Source organism: Hyperolius riggenbachi, chromosome 8, assembly GCF_040937935.1.
Source record: "Hyperolius riggenbachi isolate aHypRig1 chromosome 8, aHypRig1.pri, whole genome shotgun sequence".
NCBI classification, from domain to species: domain Eukaryota; kingdom Metazoa; phylum Chordata; class Amphibia; order Anura; family Hyperoliidae; genus Hyperolius; species Hyperolius riggenbachi.
Genome location: NC_090653.1, coordinates 281924244 through 281944409, shown reverse-complemented (window position 1 = coordinate 281944409; position 20166 = coordinate 281924244). Strand labels below are relative to the sequence as shown.

Here is a 20166-nt window from a genome sequence, read left to right as displayed (position 1 = left end):
TTCCCTGGATTCTAGTGGTCCTCCCTCCCTTATACAGTTCCCTGGTGTCTAGTGGTCCTCTTACCTTCGCTGTACATCTCCCTGGTGTCTAGAGGCCCCCACTCTCCCCTATACAGCTCCCTGGTGTCTAGTGGTCCTCTTACCTTCCCTATACAGTTCCCTGGTGTCTAGTGGTCCTCTTACCTTCGCTGTACAGCTCCCTGGTGTCTAGAGGCCCCCACTCTCCCCTATACAGTTCCCTGGTGTCTAGTGGTCCTCTTACCTTCGCTGTACAGCTCCCTGGTTTCTAGAGGCCCCCACTCTCCCCTATACAGCTCCCTGGTGTCTAGTGGTCCTCTTACCTTCCCTGTACAGTTCCCTGGTGTCTAGAGGCCCCCACTCTCCCCTATACAGCTCACTGGTGTCTAGTGGCCCCTCTACTCTCCCCCTATACAGTTCCCTGATGTCTAGTGCCCATGTGGCTTCCTTGGTGTTCTAGGTCTTCACCTCCAATATAGCTTCCCTGGTGGTCTAGAGTGGGCCACACATAATGTAAAGTGGGGAAACTACTTGAGGGCCAAATTCAATGGCTCTGAGGGCCAGATTTGGCCTGTGGGTTGTAGTTTGACATGTATGCTTTAAGATGACCACACACCATACACGTGGGTTTTTTTTTAGATATATTTATTTTCCATTTGACAATTACCACCTATTTTTCTGATTCGCTGTAACAATTGGAAAATCTGACCAATGTATGCAGGTATGGGTTCACCTGAAGGTAGGTTTGGGTCAGTTGTGTTTTAAAGCAGGATTGTCAGCCATAAAATCAAATTCCATGTACCCACTGCTCTGTGTTTATTATGCAGTCTGCATCCTGACCCTGCATTGCAAGTACTCCAATTTAATCAGAAATGTTTCTGCTGTAATAAATCTTATCTTAGTCAGCCTGGCTCTATTTGGTACATAGCCGACCAGAAGGAAGCTTGTTATCTACCCTCCCACATTCATGCTCCTTACTCATCGGCTGAGGGCAGTTCAGGCCTGGTGCACACCAGAGGAGTTTTTCTGAGCGTTTTGAGTTTTTAAATCTGCTGCTAATGTTATCCTATGTGTCTGTGCACACTGGAGCAATGAGGTTTTGTAAAAAAAAAAACCATAGCATTACATTGGGAAGAGCTTTTAGAGGTTTCAAGAGCTCTTCCCAATGTAATGCTATGGGTTTTTTTTACAAAACCTCATTGCTCCAGTGTGCACAGACACATAGGATAACATTAGCAGCAGATTTAAAAACTCAAAACGCTCAGAAAAACTCCTCTGGTGTGCACCAGGCCTCAGTGTGAAGCTGCTGAAATCTTATCTATGGTGTGCTCACATGTTTACAAAGCCAGCTAGATAAGACAGTGCAGTTTCTAAGAGAAAAAAAAGAGTAAGGGAGGAAATGACATCAGGATTGGCTTCAGCCAGAGGCAGTAAAGATGTAAAATGCCTGGACTGAAATCAAAACGTGGACAGTACAATACATATGTTTTGTAAGTAGGACAAGTATTTATCAACTTATATGTTTTTTTTCCCTTGGGATAGTATGGCTGTCCCTTCTGCTTTAAGGGGCAGCGTGCCCCTGCTGGGAATGGCAAAAAGCTGCAGTAATTTTACTGGCAGGACATCCAAGAAGTTCTGCCTAGGGACATGTGACAGCGCAGGAACTCTGGCAACCAAAATAACAGAAATAGCCACAGATGGATTTCTGGGACTTGTCTGCCCTTTGTTGGCGGCTCACAGGCGAGCGATATGGTGAAATCTGTCAACAAATGTTGCTATCTCCTTCGCTTACTGATTCTATAGGAGGTGCGCATTACTGCAGGACGCCACATTCTTCCCTAAGGGGGTCCCAGGACAGGAAGTAGACTGCGCACTGCTGCCCATGGTCCTTCCTCTGATAGTGGGAACAGATGTATGAATGTTCATAATGGATCCTCTTTTGTATCCGTGGGCATCTTTTGTGCAGAACCTGTTCCAGATTGTGCGGAGGGGGGGAGCAGCAGACGAGGTTGTTACTATGTTATCCATTTGGGAATCTTGTCAAGTTAATTGTCAGCTGGTTGTCAGATTCGGGAAGCAGAACGTAGACCTGTCATCCAACATCAGTTACTTCCCTGAAGAAGAATTTCACAGATCACGGCACAGCGAGGCCAGCTGGGGTGTCACAAAATGGGGGATGCCTCAGGCGGGGTGACACATGGCAGGGCTGGTTAGGGTGACACACAGTGGGGATGTCTGAGTCACAAGAAGCAGGACTAGTGAAGGTGACACAAGGGTGACATGCTGTGGGGAAGTCACAGGTTGGCATACAGTGGTCCTGATTAGAGTGACACGCAGTGAAGATGTCTTGGGGAGGTCAGGGGGTGAAGCTGGTCATGATGACACACAGTGGTGATGTCTTGGGGTGGTCATGTGGTGGGGCTGGTTAGGGTGATACACGATGGGGATGTATCAGGTGGACACATGGTGGAGCTGGTCATGGTGACACACAGTGGTGATGTCTTGAGGTGGTCATGTGGTGGGGCTGGTCAGGATGATATGGATGTCTCAGGTGGACACACGGTGGGGTTTTTTTAGGGGAGGTCGTGGTAGGTGCTGTCGTGAGGCTGGTCAGGGTTATATGGAGTGGACAAGTCTCAGGTGACCACATGGTGGGACTGGTCAGGGTGATATGGAGTGGGCAAGTCTCAGGTGGACATATGGTGGGGCAAGTCAGGGTGACACACAGTGGGGCAAGTCTCAGATGGACATATGTTGGGGCTGGCCAGGGTGACACATAGTGGGGTAAGTCTCAGGTGGACATATGGTGGGGCTGGCCAGGGTGACACACAGTGGTGGATGTCTCAGACACATGGTGGGACTGGTCAGGGTGATACGCAATGGGGACTTCTTAGGTTGACACCTGTTAGAGCTGATCAGGGTGACATGCAGTGATGTCTTGAGGAGGTCATGTGGTGGGACTAGTCAGGGCGATACACTATGGGGACGTCTCAGGTGGACACATGGTGAGGCTGGTCAGGTGACATGCAGTGGTGATGTCTTGGGGAGGTCATGTGGTGGGGCTGGTCAGGGCGATACACTATGGGCACCACTCAGGTGGACACATGATGGGGCTGGTCAGGGTGCCATGCAGTGGTGATGTCTTGGGGATGTCATGTGGTGGGGCTGGTCAGGGCAATACACTATGGGGACGTCTTAGGTGGACACATGGCGGGGCTGGTCAGGGTGACATGCAGTGGTGATGTCTTGGGGAGGTCATGTGGTGGGGATGGTCAGGGCGATTCACGATTGGAATTTTTCAAGTGAACACATGGTGGGACTGGTCAGGATGATATAGAGTGGGGATGTTTCAAGTGGACACATGGTGGGGCTAATCAGTGTGACATGCAGTGCTGAGGTCTCAGGTGGACACATGTTTGGGCTGGCCAGGGTGACACACAGTGGGGATGTCTCAGGTGGACACATGGCTATGAGAGTATCTCAGGGCTACGTGGCAGGGATGTCTCAAGTTGGATGTCGCAGGTGGACATATGGTGGGGCTAGTCAGGGTGGCACACAGTGGGGTAAGTCTCAGGTGGACATATGGTGGGGCTGGCCAGGGTGACACACAGTGGTGGATGTCTCAGACACATGGTGGGACTGGTCAGGGACAGGGTGATACACAGTGGGGATTTCTCAGGTTGACACATGTTAGAGCTGATCAGGGTGACATGCAGTGGTAAAATCTTAAGGAGGTCATGTGGTGGGGCTGTTCAGGGCGATACACTATGGGGACGTCTCAGGTGGGGACAAATAGGGTGCCTGCTGGTGTCTGCAGTGTGCATCTGTTTATTTCAGCATAGGGGCATCTGTGCCTTAAAGGGATACTGTAGGGGGTCGGGGGAAAATGAGCTGAACTTACCCAGGGCTTCTAATTGTCCCCCACAGACATCCTGTGTTGGCGCAGCCACTCACCGATGCTCCGGCCCCGCCTCCAGTTCACTTCTGGAATTTCTGACTTTAAAGTCAGAAAACCACTGCGCCTGCACGCCCGTGTCCTCGCTCTCGCTGATGTCACCAGGAGTGTACTGCGCAGACACAGATCATACTGGGCCTCAGCAGTACGCTCTTGATGACATCAGCGGGATCGAGGACACGGCAACGCAGGCGCAGTGGTTTTCAGACTTTAAAGTCTGAAATTCCAGAAGTGAACTGGAGGCGGGGCCGGAGCATCGGCGAGTGGCTGCGCCAACACAGGATGTCTGCGGGGGACCATTAGAAGCCCCGGGTAAGTTCAACTCATTTTCCCCTGACCCCCCTACAGTATCCCTTTAAGCAGAAGATGAGTAGAAGATTGAGGGTAGCCAGGAACGGATGGGAAGATCGATTTAGGTGCCAGGTAGGGGTTAGCATAAGATGTAAGTTAATGAGGGAAGGTAGGGATAGTTGTGAAGAAGGGGTGCACTTTAGGGGGGTCGGGGGGAGGTGCTGGGAAGGAGAATGAAGGGGTAACCGGCATGGGCTACCCCTACACCGAATCCAACCGATGCGGGAAAAACACGTCCCGCTGCAATGCGTCTCCTCAGGCTTATTACCAGTGGAGGCCGGAAAGGGCAGCTATATACAATGGCAATTATCACAGCCTTCATCTCTTTTACTTTCACTGCTTGGGGAAACATCCATTAAAGATCTCGGCTATTGTGCTCATCACTCTTTATATGCTTCTGTTTCCTCTGCACTGTTCAGTCATGAAGCTGCCTCATTCAGTGATCAGAGAGCATTGTCTATCTGCCCAGGATGCGGCATTCACTCAACACACTACACAAGTGACAGACACTTGTTATGTGCTCTGATTACAGCTGCACTTGTTATATTATTTATTGGTTTATATAGCACTAACCACTTCTGCAGCACTTTACAGAGTACATAGTCATGTCACTGACTGTCCTCAGAGGAGCTCACAATCTAATCCTACCATAGTCATAGTCTAATGTCCTACCATATTATTATTATGTATTTATATAGCACTGACATCTTCTGCAGCACTTTACAGAGTACATAGTCATGTCACTGACTGTCCTCAGAGGAGCTCACAATCTAATCCTACCATAGTAATAGTGTAATGTCCTACCATATTATTATTATCTATTTATATAGCACTGACATCCTCTGCAGCACTTTACAGAGTACATAGTCATGTCACTGACTGTCCTCAGAGGAGCTCACACTCTAATCCTACCATAGTCATAGTCTAATGTCCTACCATATTATTATTATGTATTTATAGAGCAGTGACATCTTCTGCAGCACTTTACAGAGTACATAGTCATGTCACTGATTGTCCTCAGAGGAGCTCACAATCTAATCCTACCATATTCATAGCCTAATGTCCTCCCATATTATTATTATGTATTTATATAGCACTGACATCTTCTGCAGCACATTACAGAGTACATAGTCATGTCACTGACTGTCCTCAGAGGAGCTCACACTCTAATCCTGACATAGTCATAGTCTAATGTCCTACCATATTATTATTATGTATTTATATAGCACTGACATCTCCTGCAGCACATTACAGAGTACATAGTCATGTCACTGATTGTCCTCAGAGGAGCTCACAATCTAATTCTCCTACCATAGTCATAGTCTAATGTCCTCCCATATTATTATTATATATTTATATAGCACTGACATCTTCTGCAGCACATTACAGGGTACATAGTCATGTCACTGACTGTCCTCAGAGGAGCTCACACTCTAATCCTACTATAGTCATAGTCTAATGTCCTACCATATTATTATTATGTATTTATATAGCGCTGACATCTTCTGCAGCACATTACGGAGTACATAGTCATGTCACTGACTGTCCTCAGAGGAACTCACAATCTAATCCTACCATAGTCATAGTCTAATGTCCTACCATATTATTATTATGTATTTATATAGCACTGACATCTCCTGCAGCACATTACAGAGTACATAGTCATGTCACTGACTGTCCTCAGAGGAGCTCACAAGCTAATCTAACCATAGTCATAGTGTAACGTCCTACCATATTATTATTATGTATTTATATAGCGCTGACATCTTCTGCAGCACATTACGGAGTACATAGTCATGTCACTGACTGTCCTCAGAGGAACTCACAATCTAATCACACCATAGTAATAGTACCATATTAATAATAATAATTATTATAATAGTCATAGTCTAATGTCCTACCATATTATTATTATGTATTTATAGAGCAGTGACATTTTCTGCAGCACTTTACAGAGTACATAGTCATGTCACTGACTGTCCTCAGAGGAGCTCACACTCTAATCCTACCATAGTAATAGTACCATATTCAGGGCCGGTTTAAGCAACAATGGGGCCCCAGGGCAAAATAAACCTGGGGGGCCCCCCCAACAGATACCCCGGAGCAAAAATTGGCATTAAGGGACCTTTTTTGCAGCTGGTATAGTCAGGGTTTGAAGCCCCAATCGGTCGGAGCTCCACATTCTGGCTACCCCAGCCTGCATGGGGGACAAGGGGTTAAAAAGTTTCAGGAGGGGGGACCCCACATAGTTTAAAAAAAAAATTCCCACACTCTAAACATAAAAAAAAAAATTGGGAAAATAGGAAAAAAAATGACAGGGATCTTCATACAGCCATATTGCGGCTGTATAGCGATCCCTGGCCAAAGCGCTGCGTATGGACCCCCTGGAAACCCCGTCAGGAAATGTATTGCTCTTTTTTTTGATACATGTAAAATTACACTACCGTTAGGTACACAAAGTGCCATTTAAGCTGGCCATACACTGGCCCGATTTACCGCCGTTTCGACAGCAGATTCGATCACTGGGATCGAATCTGCTGCCAATCGTTCGCGTTACATGCCGAATTTCGATTCATTTCGTCCGATCCCGTCGATCGCGCCGTGCGAAAAATTACCGTCGATCGCCCGCGGGTGATGAGCGCATCGCTAGCGGCGTTCGAGTGCCCGACGACCCACGCAATAGAGCCCGCATACATTACCTGCTCCGCCGGCGCGACTGCCCCCGCTCGTCTTCGCTCTGGTCTCCGGCATGCCTTCACTTATTCCTGCCCGGCAGGAAGTTTAAACAGTAGAGGGCGCTCTACTGTTTAAACTTCCTGCCGGGCAGGAAGAAGTGAAGCATGCTGGAGCCGGAGACCAGAGCGGAGAAGAAGAGCGGAAAGAGACCCGGGAGTCGCGCCGGCGGAGCAGGTAATGTATGCGGCGGGGGGGGGGGGAAGCGGCGGCAGCACCACCACCACAACAGATTGTAAACGGTTTCAGGCTGAAATCGGTTCACAATCTGTTTGCAGTAAAGGTAGCCATACGATCCCTCTCTGATCAGATTCGATCAGAGAGGGATCTATCTGTTGGTCGAATCTGATGGCAAATCGACCAGTGTATGGCCACCTTTACCGCATTTAAAACTATACTTTTTTCCTTCGAAACTTTAAAATCGATTTTCTCAAAAACTATAAGGTCTTTTTGAAAAATTGTTTTTTCCTCTTATTCCCAATGATCTCCTTAACATATCCTGCAACTTAGGGTTTCTAGAATTTAAGTTGGATTTGCTATTAACCATTAAAGTCGGCTGTTTTGTAAATGTGTATTTTTTTTCCTTTGAAACTTTAACATCGATTTTCTCAAAAACTATAAGGTCGATTTGAATTTTTTTTCCTCTTGTAGCCACTGGGGGCCCCTACAAGCTCTGGGGCCCTGGGGCAGCTGCCTCCTTTGCCTCTATGGTAGCGCCGGCCCTGGCCATATTAATAATAATAATTATATTAGTCATAATATAATGTAATGTCCTACCATATTATTATTATGTATTTATAGAGCAGTGACATCTTCTGCAGCACTTTACAGCAGGGCTGTGGAGTCAGAGTCGTGGAGTTGGAGTCGGAAAAAAATGCACCGACTCAGACTCCTATTGAATTTAAACTGTAATTAAAATATAAAATATGATAAAATGTTCTATTTCTCAGATAATAGTCATCATAAATAATTTATACATACAGTAATAGCTGTGCTTAGTCCACAAAAATGAACTAAACCAATCATAATTAGTTACTTGTGCTGCTTCAATAAAGCAGTCCCCGTATTTTTAAAGTTAGATATACATATCTGATTGTGACTGTATATATGATGTATATATGTGTACACAGGAATCTTATATATATGAAATAACATCTATGCTGTAAGAATAAAGCCTGATGTGTAGCCGTGTCACTAATAGAGATGGTCAATGAGATGGAAATAATTCTGCATTGATGCTGATTTATGCAAATTTACGCACTCTCTTTGCTCATGAAATCAAATAATTTGATATATTGTTAAAATTTGGTTTGGTGACTAAGAATTAAGTGGTACCTGAGAAGGATGAAAAGAAAAGTTTTATACATACCTGGGTCTTCTTCCAGCCCCCTTCAGGCTAATCAGTCCCTCGCTGTCCTCAACCACCCGGATCTTCTGCTATGAGTCCTGGTAATTCAGCCAGTCAGCGCAGTCCGGCCGCATGCCGCTTCCACAGCCAGGGGCGTTCTGCACCTGCGCAATAGTGCTGCACAGGTGTAGTATGCTCCTGGCGGCGGAGTGTGTGCATGCGCACTACACCAGACTGGCTCAAGTACCTGGACTCATAGCAGAAGATCCAGGTGGCGGAGGAGGACAGCGAGGGACTGATTAGCCTGAAGGGGGCTGGAGAAAGCCCCAGGTATGTATAAAACTTTAATTTCATCTTTCTCAGGTTTACTTTGTTACACAGTAGTACTATACTCTACATATGCACTCCCCACAGAGCTGCAGGGAATCCTCTGAGAATGCTGTGCACATTGAACACAGAGGTGTTGTCTGTCACCCATAAACCTTGTTCAGATTGTACAGGAAGAATGTGTAATAGAGGAAGAATCTCCTCATTCCCCAGCAGAGTACCTGCACATCACTCTTACATGTACCCACAGTTACATTGCCTATGGCCTGATAGATGTTCTTTGTTCCGGTCTGTACCTTTTACAAGTACTCTTACCAAGTTTGTCTGTGACTAAAAGGAATAAATATGGCAGTCTCCATATCCATCTCACTTCAGTTGTCTTTTAAAATCCCTAAGCGTTGGCAGGTAAGAGACGAATTTCATGTTACATACTTTCAATCAACAAGATTGTAATATGCAAATTAGAGGAGTCGGTGGAATCCTAAACTGAGGAGTCGGAGTCGGGGGATTTTTGTACCGACTCCACAGCCCTGCTTTACAGAGTACATAGTCATGTCACTGACTGTCCTCAGAGTTGCTCACAGTCTAATCCTACCATAGTCATAGTCTAATGTCCTACCATATTATTATGTATTTATATAGTACTGACATCTTCTGCAGCACTTTACAGAGTACATAGTCATGTCACTGACTGTCCTCAGAGGAGCTCACAATCTAGTCCTACCATAGTCTAATGTCCTATCATATTATCATGTATTTATATAGCACTGACATCTTCTGCAGCACATTACAGAGTACATAGTCATGTCACTGACTGTCCTCAGAGGAGCTCACACTCTAATCCCTACCATAGTCATAGTCTAATGTCCTACCATATTATTATTATGTATTTATAGAGCAGTGACATCTTCTGCAGCACTGTACAGTGCGTATACTCATGTGATAGAAATTCTACCATAAGTGAGGCAAATGGAATTTGTGACATTTGTAATGAATTGTCTAAACAAGCCATTTATCGCACCCAAGAGCTAATTTACTGACCAAAAATACTGAAAGTTGTGTTTCCATAGCAACGGCTGTGATGAATGAACAGAGCTAGGAACAGTGAGACTTAGCGTTAATTACCATGAAAAATGGTAAATACCTCATGCTGTACAGTTTAAAGCAAACCCGAAGTGAAATAAAACCGATGACATACAATTGTAACTATTGTCCTTACCCTACGTAGGATTTTTCTGGATTCGGATGGGCACATTTTGATTTTAAAGGTTAAAAATGTAGGTATAAAGATGTGACTGTCTCAGGTACAGGACTGCAGTTTTTTCAAATATTTGTTCAGCTCCCATACAGACAAATCTTAATCTTTTTCTCAGACACACTGGTGTTTTATGACCGATTTGCGATTTGGACGCGATCTTACATGTGATTTGTGATTTTGAATCGGTCCTGCATGCTGCGTTTTTTTCTGCATTTTTCTTCTTTTGTTGATAGCACCCAGGAAAAATTGGAATCGCAAATCGGAATCCGAAATTGGATATGCGATTTGCAGTGTGAAAGAGGCCTAACCCTTCCTGTAAGAAAAAAGAACACCGGCTAGCAGAAGCATGTGATTAGTTTGGTAATGTGATCGATATGTAAGTCTCTGAATAGCGATGCTCATGTCTAGGAGAAGTCATGGAGAAGCATGCGATCAGTGTGGTCAGGTGATAGATATGTAAGTTTCTGAATAGTGATGGTCGTGTCTAGGAGAAGTCATGGAGAAGCATGCGATCAGTGTGGTCAGGTGATAAATATGTAAGTCTCTGAATAGTGATGGTCGTGTCTAGGAGAAGTCATGGAGAAGCATGTGATCAGTCTGGTCAGGTGATCGATATGTAACTCTCTGAATAGTGATGGTCGTGTCTAGGAGAAGTCATGGAGAAGCATGTGATCAGTGTGGTCAGGTGATAGATATGTAAGTCTCTGAATAGTGATGGTTGTGTCTAGGAGAAGTCATGGAGAAGCATGTGATCAGTCTGGTCATGCAATAGATATGTAAGTCTCTGAATAGTGATGGCCGTGTCTAGAAGAACTCATGGAGAAGCATGTGAACAGTGTGGTCATGCGATAGATATGTAAGTCTCTGAATAGTGATGGTCGTGTCTAGAAGAACTCATGGAGAAGCATGTGAACAGTGTGCTTAGATGATCGATATGTAACTCTCTGAATAGTGATGGTCGTGTCTAGGAGAAGTCATGGAGAAGCATTTGATCAGTGTGGTCAGGTGATAGATATGTAAGTCTCTAAATAGTGATGGTCGTGTCTAGGAGAAGTCATGGAGAAGCATGTGATTACTGTGGTCAGGTAAGAGATATGTAAGTCTCTGAATAGTGATGGTTGTGTCTAGGAGAACTCATGGAGAAGCATGTGATCAGTGTGGTCATGCGATAGATATGTAAGTCTCTGAATAGTGATGGTTGTGTCTAGGAGAAGTCATGGAGAAGCATGTGATCAGTTTGGTCAGGTGATAGATATGTAAGTCTCTGATTAGTGATGGTCGAGTCTAGGAGAACTCATGGAAAAGCATGTGAACAGTGTGCTTAGATGATCGATATGTAACTCTCTGAATAGTGATGGTCGTGTCTAGGAGAAGTCATGGAGAAGCATGTGATCAATCTGGTCAGGTGATAGATATTTAAGTCTCTGAATATTGATGGTCGTGTCTAGGAGAAGTCATGGAGAAGCATGTGATCAGTCTAGTCAGGTGATAGATATGTAAGTCTCTGAATAGTGATGGTCGTGTCTAGGAGAAGTCATGGAGAAGCATGTGATCAATCTGGTCAGGTGATAGATATGTACCGTATTTTTCGGACCATAAGACGCACTTTTTCTCCCCCAAAACTGGGGAGAAAAAGTGAGTGCGTCTTATGGTCCGAATGCTAACTTTTGCCCCTCCCCACACCCATCACAAATAACCACAGCGGCCCCTGCTAATGCTTGACACCAGCCAGCATACCTCAACTCTGTCCCAGAGATCATCTCCCCTCCTCCAGCCTCGAGTCCAGGCTTTCACTATCGGCCCCATGTTTGTTGCGCATCCAGCTTCCACGTGCGACTTCAGGTTACGTCTGCATCACTGTGTTTGGCTGCTGCTGAGGGCAATCCCGTTAATCCACGTGCAGCTCCAGGTTATGCACGCATTGCTGTCCTCTGGCTGCTGCTGGTGACGATCCGGTTAATCCACGTGCGGCTCCACGTTATTTCTGTAGCGCTGTCCTCTGGTTGCGGCTGGTGGCGATCCAGTTAACCCACATGCAGGCTCGCATCAGGCAATACAGGCAGTGTTCGATGTGCAGTAGGCGCCTTCTCTCCTGGGAGCCCGAAGAGCTGTTTAATTTGCAAGGAGCGTGGCTGGCAATAGAGGGGGTGTCCGCTATTGTAACAGCGCATGGCTGTTACACGCCGCTCGCGTACCGGGACTACTTCCGGTACGCGAGCGGTGTGTAACAGCCATACGCTGTTACAATAGCGGACACCCCCTCTATTGCCAGCCACGCTCCTCGCAAATTAAACAGCTCTTTGGGCTCCCAGGAGAGAAGGCGCCTACTGCACATCGGACACTGCCTGTATTGCCTGATGCGAGCCTGCACGTGGGTTAACCGGATCGCCACCAGCCGCAACCAGAGGACAGCGCTACAGAAATAACGTGGAGCCGCACGTGGATTAACCGGATCGTTACCAGCAGCAGCCAGAGGACAGCAATGCCTGCATAACCTGGAGCTGCACGTGGATTAACGGGATTGCCCTCAGCAGCAACCTGTGATGCAGACGTAACCTGAAGTCGCACGTGAAAGCTTGTGAGTACACCTGCCTGACTACCTACACTATGCCTGGCTACCTACACTGCAGGCAACTATGAATGGCTACCTACACTGGAAGGGAACCTATACCTGGCTACCTACACTGCAGGCAACTATGCCTGGCTACCTACACTGCAGGCAACTATGCCTGGCTACTTACACTGCAGGCAACTATGCCTGGCTACCTACACTGCAGGCAACTATGCCTGGCTACCTACACTGCAGGCAACTATGCCTGGCTACCTACACTGGAAGGGAACCTATGCCTGGCTACCTACACTGCAGGCAACTATGCCTGGCTACCTACACTGCAGGCAACTATGCCTGGCTACCTACACTGCAGGCAACTATGCCTGGCTACCTACACTGCAGGCAACTATGCCTGGCTACCTACACTGCAGGCAACTATGCCTGGCTACCTACACTGCAGGCAACTATGCCTGGCTACCTACACTGCAGGCAACTATGCCTGGCTACCTACACTGGAAGGGAACCTATGCCTTGCTACCTATACTGGAGGGGCACCTATGCCTGACTACCCATACTGTGGAGACCTATGCCTGGCTTCCTTTTTGTCTCAGGCAGCAAAAAGTTGAGAACCAGCCCTGCAACTCCTGCTCCACAAGACGCCCCTGTATCAGACGCACCAAGGTTAGTATATTTTTTTTCCCCTGGAATTTGACCTCCAAACCCAGGTGCGTCTTATAGTCCGAAAAATACGGTAAGTCTCTGAATATTGATGGTCGTGTCTAGGAGAAGTCATGGAGAAGCATGTGATCAGTCTGGTCAGGTGATAGATATGTAAGTCTCTGAATAGTGATGGTCGTGTCTAGGAGAAGTCATGGAGAAGCATGTGATCAGTTTGGTCATGTGATAGATATAAGTCTCTGATTTGCTAGTCATGATCATGTGGATGATGTGATCACAGCAAATCAGAACAAACAAATGACATGCTTTTCCATGAGTTCTGCTAGAAACAGCCATCACTACCAGCTAGTTCGAAGTAGGATTTAAGACTCGTACACACGCTTGACTAAAGACGATGATGAAAACGACCAACTCAGCCAACAATCAAGTGTGTGTACTACGGCAGTCCCTGACCGCTGACCCCCAAGCGATCTCCCGACAGATCTGCTCTCCCGATCAGCGACCAACTTGTTTGAAGATGACGTTCCCACGGCATTACGCCATGTATGCACCACACTGTTGTCTTTCCGCCCCCCCTGCATAGCTACAGTACGCATCGTCGGCTACATACATACCTCCCAACTTTTTGAGATAAGAAAGAGGGACACTTAGGCAACGCCCCTGCCACACCCCCAGAGCACCCCAAGACACCCATATTATAAAGATTTCATAAGAAAAATATGTTGTTTTATCATTCAAACCACGCTGGTCCTTTCTTTCATGATTCATTTTCCTTTATTAATACTTGAAAATAAGAAACATATCAATCTAAAAGAGGGACAGTTGGGAACTATGTACACAGCTGACATGAGCCTGTACTGGCCAGCCCAGCGATATCGCCCAAGGAATCCCTTATAGGCGACATCAGTCACAGGTGTGTGTACGCACCCAGGGGCTCAACTACAAATCACTGGCCCCCCCTGCAAAACTTTGGATGCCCCCCCCCCTCCCTTTACTTTCTGCACAGGTAAACTGAGAACCAATGTTATTCAATTGGCTAGTGCACACTTTAATGTGTTTTCCCCATGCAGATAAAAACAGACAGCAGTGAAGCACTGCACACATTTTCTCTATCAATTACATTAGCTTTTGAAATAAAACGTGCATTTTTTCACACATACAGACACACATGGTGTACAGAAAACGCATACAGAAAACTGACAGACGAGTGTGCTCCCAGCCTCAGCTTATTACACTCACTCTGTCCATCTCAGACTGCTCCAGCATCTCTACAGTACACAGCACTGCTGCACACTGAATAGGGATAAATCTTTGTCTGCAAAACTTTGTATGATTCCTAGTCAGTGGCTGAGCAGATGCAGTCATTAGAAGAATTGTGCAGAGAATAGAAAGATTTTTCTCTCCGTGCCCTTAGTTGTCAGTCTCTCAGGACAGGGAAAAGAATCTTCTCCCCCCACGGGCCTCCCTGCGGCTTCTGTGCAACCCCTGCGGCTGCATCCCTTTTAGGGTCTATTGTAATGCCCCTGTCAGTTTAGGGTCCCTTTAGTGAATGTCACCCTTTCTCCTCTGCTGTATAATGGCTGCAGCTAGGAAACTGACCACTAGATGGTGTATTGCACTTGCCTCACACCCTTTGGAGTCTCAAACAGCCAAATTATTTGGTGGCATGCAGCCCATCCTCAGCATAACAGATGCTGGAGGGAGCCAGGGGTATTTCATTGAGGAGCAGCAGAGGGAGTGTTGTTGTTGATCATAAGGGAAAGAGACACAGAGGAAGCTAACCATATGACATACTGCAGGGTAGGTGGGTAATGCTACCTTGCTGCTGTACTTGCAAGGGGCAGACCCTACCATGCAGGGTGTGTGATCCCATGCAGTATAGGGGGGCAGAGAAAGCCTGAATAACTCACAAGCATTGACTCTGCCTATAGCTGAACTTGGAGTAACCCTGTTTGCTGCTTGTGTTTGTGAAGACTTGTCCCTGCATCACCTGCTTAGTGTACATATAATCTTTCTGCCACATCCCCTTCCATGCTCACCTATGCATGCTCTTAGTGCACCGCCTAACTGCAACTGGCAACAGCACTAAGATTATCCTGTTGTGATACCGCCCCCTGCCTAAGCCACGCCTACTATCTATAGAGGGGAACTGGACAGAGGCTGATTGACAGACCCCCCCCCCCACTTCACACCACACCGAAGTCCCCCTCTCTCCCCCGACCCTACTCCCATTGTGCTACAAAGGGAACCAGAGCTGCTCCGAACAGCTGAAACCATGTGATACATTTACTTCACTAATGGTTTAATTACAATGGGGTGCTGTGTCATTCAAATGGCAGCTAGGTTTTTTGTAAACAGAAGCAAGGTGGCATAGTGGGTAGCTCTCTCTTGCCTTGCAGCGCTGGGTCCCCGGTTTGAATTCCAGCCAGGGCACTATCTGCATGGAGTTTGTATGCTCTCCCTTTGTCTGTGTGGGTTTCCTCCAGGCACTCTCGTTTCCTCCCATTTCAATGGACATAGGAGTATGGTAGGGATTAGATCGTGAGCCCCTCTGAGGGACAGTTAAGTGACAAGACAATATACTCTGTACAGCGCTGCAGAAGATGTCAGCGCTATATAAATACTGAATAATAACAACACAAGGTAATGCCTGCATGTCTGGAGGAGCCTTCTATTCAAAAACTTTGGGCATTTTCTTTCTTTCACTCATTAAAGTGAACCCAAGGTGAGAATAAACTGATGGGATCAAATTGATTTTTACATACCACACAGTTTTATTTTATGTTTAAAAAAACTTAAAAAGTAGATTTAATGTTTTGGGGTTTCATTTGTCTCTGCTCAATGACACAGTCTTTCAAGTGTCCCAGAGCTACATTATATGATGTATTGACCTTTTTTTATCTATCACCTGCACTCAGAAGCTGTTCTCTTCCAGTCTATATGGTCTGCTATGTCCCGATTGGAGAGAATCTGTCATTTGCATACCTGATGTTTAACTCTTTCAGGCAGAGAAAGAAAAAAAGGAACACAGCATAGTTATTTGTGTGCTAGGCACTGTACATACACATGTCTATCTCATCATGTCACATGTCAGCTCAGGTACACTTTAATAGACGTTACAGAGCATGAGGCAGCCATGTCGCTGGCACAGAGTAACACTGGTAAGTTGGTTTGCACTTTACGCCGCTGCTCCTTTAACAAATGATGCTGCTGATATTCCGACAATATGACCTTTAGTTCCTCTGAATGAAGCCAGAAAGAGGAATTTAATATATTTCCTGTTGACAATCATCTTTTATAACATGTTGCGGCCTCTGGAGAATGAGAGGCGTGGCAGGAGGAGAAACCGCAGGGAGTAGAGACAATAACCGCATTTTATTACTTTGTTTACAGCAATTACAGCTGGTCATCTACTGCTCCCAGTGGCCAGCTGCTGCTCTCTGTTGTCAGGTGCTGCTCTGTGTTGTCAGGTGCTGCTCTCTGTTGTCAGGTGCTGCTCTGTGTTGTCAGGTGCTGCTCTCTGTTGTCAGGCACTGCTTTCTGTGGTCAGGTGCTGCTCTCTGTTGTCAGGTACTGATCTCTGTGGTCAGGTGCTGCTCTCTGTGGTCAGGTGCTGCTCTCTTTGGCCAGGCGCTGCTCTCTGTGGTCAGGTACTGATCTCTGTGATCCGGTGCTGCTCTCGGTTGTCAGGTACTGCTCTCTGTTGTCAGATGCTGCTCTCTGTTGTCAGATGCTGCTCTCTGTGGTCAGGTGCTGCTCTCTGTGGTCAGATACTGCTCAGCAATTACAGCTGATCCTCTACTGCTCCCAGTGGTCAGCTACTGCTCTCTGTTGTCAGATGCTGCTCTCTGTCGTCAAGTGTTGATCTCTTTGGTCAGGTGCTGCTCTCTGTTGTCAGGTGCTGCTCTCTGTTGTCAGGTGTTTCTCTCTGTGGTCAGGTGCTGCTGCTCTCTTTGGCCAGGCGCTGCTCTCTGTGGTCAGGTACTGATCTCTGTGATCCGGTGCTACTCTCTGTTGTCAGGTACTGCTCTCTGTTGTCAGATGCTGCTCTCTGTTGTCAGATGCTGCTCTCTGTTGTCAGATGCTGCTCTTTGTGGTCAGGTGCTGCTCTCTGTGGTCAGATACTGCTCAGCAATAACAGCTGATCATCTACTGCTCCCAGTGGTCAGCTACTGCTCTCTGTTGTCAGAGGCTGCTCTCTGTCAAGTGTTGATCTCTTTGGACAGGTGTTGCTCTCTGTTGTCAGGTGCTGCTCTCTGTCGTCAGGTGCTGCTCTCTGTGGTCAGGTGGTGCTCTCTGTCACTCTGTGTTTCCTGCTCTTGCTCTTTGTTTTTGAGTCAGAAGAGGCAGAAAGTCACATTTTCTCCCTGACTGAATAGTATCCACACACTCTGCCTAGTAATTATAGCTGTAGATTCTCTGTAGACTTCAAATTTGAGCACATGTGCGTTTACTGTTGAAATCACCTTTACTCCATACGCAGTTCATGTGTTCTTATCCTCATTTGCCAGCTTTTACATTGTCCTTGGATGTATTTATACATGTTATTTATTTTCCAAGGTAAGTGAGACTAATACCTTTGATTCATTTAGTTGACCATTTCTGTGGCTGTTCTAAAACTTCCTTTAGTCTGGTGCCCAAAACTGTACCCAGCGCTCCAGGTTTGGCCTCACTAGTGATTTATACAGAGCCAGTAGTTTACTAGCATCTCGTGATATTATTTCCCATTTTATGCATCCCAAAGTTTTATTTTCTTTGGCGGCAGCTGCAGCTTGGCATTGAATATGATCGCTTAATTTATTATCAATCAGAGTTCTCAATTCCTTCTCTGAGTCCAATGTCCCCTGTTGTATTCCATTTAGTGTATATGGTGCTATGCCATTGGCACAGAGTAGATGCATAACCTTACATTTATCAACGTTACATTTCATCTGACATTTACCCAGCCATACAGCCCTTCTCTCCAGATCCTACTTCGCTATGTCATTTTCCTGATGAGCGCTTAAAGAAGTTCTTTCGATACTAAAAAGAAGCAAAAACAGACACCTACCTGGGGCTTCTATCAGCTTTTGTTCAGTCTTCTACAACTGAGTTCCCAACTCTGTGTTCAAAATAAATGTGAAGTGAGTTAAAACGAAAGTCAGATACTTACCTAAAGGCATGGAAGGTTCTGGATGGGGTAGAGCCTTCTCTGTCCTTTGTGTTTTCCCATCCAGCGCCATCACCCCTGTTTAAATGTTGCAAGCTGGGGAGGCTCCAGAAGCACTTTAAGGCCCCGTTCACACTTACAAAACGCTGGGGCTTTTGCTAGTGTTTTGCTCTGGCGTTTTTTGGCGATTAACGCCATTCACACTTGGGGCGATTTCCCGGCGATCACGATTAGCGCTTCTATAGCACTATCGCCGGGAAATCAGTGGTGCAGGATACAATTTTTTTTCTAGCGATTTGCGTTAATCGCCCAAGTTAGAACAGGACCATAGGAGCGTTTTGCCAAAATCGCCGGCAAAACGCTCTAGTGTAACTGGGGCCTCATCCCCGGGGGCTTACAAACATGGGCGGCTCCGTACTGCGCATTTGGCACGCCTCTCCAGCACTACAGCCACTTCCCATATCTTCCAGGTCCTACCCTTTCCCCCCTCAATAGCAAAGAGACACGCACTGATTGGCCAGCTGCACAGCAGTGAGATCTTTGCCTCTGCGTGGACACATTGTTTTCCTCCTGCAGCTGCGGTGATGAGTATTTTCCTGAAATGCAGCCTATCCTGAAATCATTACTAGTAATCTCTGTGCTGCTGGAGGTGTATGTGTTCTTCTCTAAACCCTGATATGGTCCCAGACGAGGCCTGCAAACCTAATAGCAGACAAACAGAGTGGGTAAGAAGCGCCCAGTTGAATAAAATGTTTAAAATCTAAAACTCATGAAATGCCTCAGTAACACCAATGTGGTACAAGGGAACGTTTATTAGTGCTAGTGTCCTCATACCTCCCAACTTTTTAAGATAATAATTACCGTAGGGACACTTTAGCCACGCCCCTGTCACACCCCTAATCACGCCTCCCGGCACACCCCTAGTCACGCATAACATAAAGATTTCATAAGAAGAACACATTGTTTTATAATTCAATCCACACTGGTCCTTTCTATCCTGGTTCATTTTCCTTCATAATAACATTTGAAAATAAGAAATGTATCAATTTAAAGGACGGGAATAAAGTTTAGAGTCAAATAAACACATTTTTTAAGTAGAAAAATATATATATTTACATAGATCTGTACATCAGTCCTGAAAGAGGGACAAATGAGGAGGAAAGAGGGACAGAGCTCTCAAAGAGGGACTGTCCCTCCAAAAGAGGGACAATTGGGATCTATGTGTCCTTATGAGGTAAGCCACCTCTATATTTCATGGTTCGTAGATTTTAAACATTTAATTCAACTGGGTGCCTCTTACCCACTGTTTGTGTTTACATCACCCCTCCTTCCTGGGGGTGACTTCCTTTTTTTTTTATAGGATATTAGGCCCCTGGTCCTTTCTTTCCCTGAGAAAGCGATTAGGAATGACCCTATACCGGTGTGGAGATGGTTATTCTGTAAAAGCCTTCATTGGATGGTTGCCCAATCTTGAAATCTTGTGAGCACAACCACCTCTGATGACATTTTTGTCTGCTAGCTTGAATGCATTACAACATCCTGGCTCCCGAGGTCTCTGTTTACTTTCGAAAAGTTTATCCTTATGTCTACCTAATAGCAGACAGTTTTCAGAAAAATCCAGCCCGGTTTCGCGGGGTCTTTGATGTTCTCCAGCTCAGGCCGGGTTCCTGTGAACGCTCCTTATTGCGTGTGGCAGGTTTCGCCTCGTTCCTCGCTATTCCACAGAATGTGATGAGACAGCGATGGCGTTTGAAGATAAGCTCCGGCAGATCCGTGTGTGGGGGCTGCTCGTATTTGC

At 46.2% G+C, this 20166-nt stretch overlaps 1 protein-coding gene across 12 annotated transcripts in view; it reads left to right on the top strand.

The window, feature by feature from the left end:
• The window catches only part of DAB2IP (DAB2 interacting protein), a 974997-nt gene that overhangs the window by 644939 nt on the left and 309892 nt on the right, over window positions 1-20166 (top strand). The window lies entirely within an intron of this gene.